We start from the raw sequence: 4,313 nt of genomic DNA, 5'->3' as shown, positions 1-4,313 counted from the left end.
CCCCCCCCCCCCCGTCACCTTCATTACTACACTAATACTTTAATGGCCCTATGCAATTCCACCTGGCCCGTAAGTACCCAGTCCGCCCCTGTATCAGACAATAACAAGAACGTTCATTTTTTGATTATAAAGATTACCCGCAAGTATTATATCTCTTAATACAATTAATTAATCTTAATTGAAAAGAATTTACCTTCTAGTGAAGTATTTCGATAGTGGGTTCTCACTGAGTATAATTAATCAATTCTAAACAGCACATTCCTACTCAAACAGTGTTAACAATATTGCACCTTTTCCATCTGGAATCAAACCGATGAAGTTACAAAGCGCGTACGCATTCGTTATTTCTATTTTAAAATTCCAGAATAAATTCTTACTGCTTAATTATTCATTAACAAGTATCTACAAAGTGGATCACCTGCCCTGCTTCATGAAGCTTTTACATAATTGGCGGGGGTTTAACCAAACGATTATCTCATATTCAAAAAGCATATCCACTCTCCTTATGTTAAATACATGAGTAGGTACCATTAACCAAAGTACGGGGGGTCGCTATAGATTACTGAAATTCTGTTGCTAGCCAGCTTCACAATTTTAGAGAATTGTATGAAGCAAATGGAGGCTTGGAGACTTGGTTAAGTATAATCTATCAAGAAAAGAGACATTTTTGGTGTACAACAAAAGCTACAACCCTCTCAATTGGATACCTATTTGTATGTATGTACGTAGGTAAGGGGTAATTTTCTTCAAAACTAGGACGAGACATTACTTTTATGGTGGTTGATTGAAGATCCTTCAAAGAACAACACTTTTTTATCTACAGCAAAAGTTCCAACTGTAAATTTCTATATAGCCAGGAACCCATTTTCTTAATAATTGGGATTTTGCAAAGCGGGAAAGGATTTTACATTGATGACTATTAAGGAAACAAACATTTTTGTTGCATAAAAAATTACAACCCTCGGAATTGAATACTGCTACAGGTATGTAGGAAAGAGCGTATGTTTTTTTTAAATTACAAGAAAATTTCAGAGAGAAAGTGTTGCAATTGCATTTGGGAAGGGAAAAAGAAAGTAAAGAGGTAAAGAGGTAAAGAGAAAAAGTGGGTGGGTAGATCTGTCTGGTTAAGGAAAGGCTATACCTTAATTATTTGATTGTGTGGGCATTATTGCGCTTTACATGTAATTTTAGATTTTAGAAAAGTATCTTGTTTTCCAGACAAATCAATCGTCGGTAATTCAACAGTTCAACCGGTGTGGCTAAGGAAAGCAAAAATCTTTTGGGAAAAGCCATGTTACGGCCTTTGGAGATAGATAAGATGCTTACTTTTCAACATATTCGAGATATGATGATGTAGGTCATCTTAATAGGTAATTTTAAAAATGTTGCACGATTCTGCAAACTGTGAAAGTTTCAAAGTGATTCCCATGCAAAAAAAACATGCTTGAAACTAGGGATTGTAAAATTTAAGAACATCTAACTATTTATGAAGGAATTCTGAAGAATTTCTGGGAAAGTTTTGAACTGTCGAGGAATATATGAAAACTCAATCTCTGACAGAAACCTAAATAATGATACCCGCTTGTAAAGATCTGACCAGAATCTCTAAAGATATCCCTGGACCACGACAAAATCTTCAGTAAGTGACTGAGAATAGTCTTTAAATTTCTGAAGAACCTTTGACAGTTGTCTAGTCCTTTAAAGAAAAGCTGAAGAATTTTGGAAGAATATCACTAATGGATGTCTAAAAAATCTTCCAGAAAATATCTGAAAAATATTCTGAATAACGTTTAATAATTACCTAATGAAACTTTTAATAATTCTCGAAAAACTTCTAAGAAATGTCCCAAAAATTTCTGAGCTAACCAGATCTATTGTATATTTCGGGCAGCATTTTAGCAAGTGGCTTTTCAGATTTCCTGCCGTCTCTCATTCAGTACATGTTGAAATCTTCAAATCCAATATTTATCATTAAAAGTACACTAAAAAAGCTCATTTTTACTTTATTTGCTTTACGTAATTTCTATTTGTTGGTCTACATTACACCGTTTTCATGTACATCTTTCTGATACTTAATGTTAAAATAGTAGAAAAAATACAATTAGTAATTTAATGCCGATTTAATTCCATCAAAAGCTCGTATGGGCAGAAAAAGTAAAAGAGAAAAGCATTACATGCGGTAAGTACATTATAGTTGTATCGACTGCCGCAATTTTACACGTATTCAATACAATCACGATAATATGACACTGTCAATTCATATTAAAATTTGTATTGGTAAATTCGAGCTACCGAACCGAATAAATTCTGAGCAATGCCATTGTTGGTTTGGTTATCGCCCTTGTTAACCTGTCATTTTATATCATTTTCAACTTGTTCGCCGAGCAAAATTTCAATCGAATATTCATGAATAGAAGATTTGTAATGGATTTATAGTGTTTATGCTTTAGCGGATTAGCATGTGCTCGAACATGTTTTATCAATAATCCACATTATTTCTCAATTACTGGTTTTGTGCAACGTTAAACTGCGCGCAAACTTATTTATGTGTTTCCGGCTGTATTGCGTGTAACGGAAAAGCGATATTGTCCACGTTTGCGGCAGTCGCTAATTCATTTTAGAAGTATGTATTCCTAGTTTCAGTTTCATTAATTCATAGATATTAGGTACTTTTCTATCATTTCCCACATGTTGGACTTTCGAGGACCCTTAATCGTTTTTGGTTCGGGCATTGGTGGTAAAACAAAGGGTGTCACATGTGATAAATGATCGAATATTACTAACCATTAAATATTTCGAGGGTAGAAGCAGACACGAATATCCAACTTCCTCCGAATGTCAGAGCAAAATCTTTTCATTTTACTGCCTGATATCACAAGAGGAAAGTAGGATCATAAGAGGATAAAACTAAAACTTTGGGGCCAAATGACGAGGAGGGGGGGGGGGTTAAGAAGTTTCTAAGGGGAAAGAAGTGCAACAGATTTTAAATCCACCGCTTTTCCGTTCCTTCTTACCAGTTCCATTTGTTTTATAATTAATTTGGAAGGCTCATCCTTCAAGTGTACTTTCGAATCGGAGCTCTATCAAATCCAACAACATGTTGCTGATTTAAAACTATTGTCTGATAAATTTCCCATCCTCAACACTGCTTTTAAAAGATCTCATGTTGAATATCAAAATAAACTCCATTTAGCAAAAAAACGATACTTTGATTCTAAAATACTTAAATCCGTAAATAAAACTAAAGCTGCATGGGATGTTATTAACTCGTTAAATGGTCGGACTAAGAGCGTAAACAGTATAAGTATTGTCAGGGATGGAGAGACTGTTTCTGATTCCGAGGCAATTGACTTATTTGATACTCACTTCAGTCGTTTTTATAATCGCCCTAGCATTGTAAATCACGTCAATCTTTTTAAGAAGAAGGTCATGAATATACTAATGTTAAAACCTTACTACAGCTTACTTGAATTTTTTGAAGACACATTTTAATTTTCCAAACATGTTTTTCTTTTGCTTTGATGTTATTTTGACGATCCTGTGACGTGTTAGACTTGTCTTTATAGGGAATAAAGTTATTATTATTATTATTATTATTATTATTATAAATTCCAAAGGAAATATCTCCCCTTCCACATCGCTTAGTACTTCAATGTTCCTGGCCCCGCTGGTTGAAGGTGACGTAGTCTCTGCTATTCGATCACTGAAGCCATCTTCATCCTCTGGAGCAGGGCCGCCGATAAGGGGGGTCAGCGGGGCATTTGCCCCGGGCACGGTCATATTCGGGTGCCCGGCCAAAAGGAGATTTTGAAACCTGATTTTTAATTGTATTTTTTAACAGAAATCTGCATATGCATATCTCTATATGAGAGAGTAGAATATAAAAAAAATGCACAGCAGAAGATTTAAAAAACCATACCATTGAGCAAAATTTCCTAATTACGGCACAGTGGCAGAAGGCTCGCTAGGTAAAAAACCGTTTGAGATAGACTATGGGTCAAGCAAGATCGTTAGATCAATCTCGGTACATTAGCTCTTGAAGCTCAACTTGCTAGAGAAATTAATTTTGAGCGAGTGATATTCACTTTTGCTAATAAGAAAATCCGCAAAGTTACATTGTAATTTGGTTATTTGAATTCTAACAATTCATAATAAATTATGAAATTACTGTCTGTATGAAAACTATTCAAATGTACTTCTAAGTAGTCAAGATTGAAAATGTCTAGTTTAAGATAAGGGTGATGCGACAACAAAAATTTCAATTATAGGGGCCCGGTCAAAAAATATTCCCGGGGCCCGTCGAGGCTAACGGC

This window comes from Photinus pyralis, unplaced genomic scaffold (genome assembly GCF_008802855.1).
Source record: "Photinus pyralis isolate 1611_PpyrPB1 unplaced genomic scaffold, Ppyr1.3 Ppyr1.4_LG6, whole genome shotgun sequence".
In the NCBI taxonomy this organism is placed as follows: Eukaryota; Metazoa; Arthropoda; class Insecta; order Coleoptera; family Lampyridae; genus Photinus; species Photinus pyralis.
Note: the sequence above shows the minus strand (reverse complement) of the source record.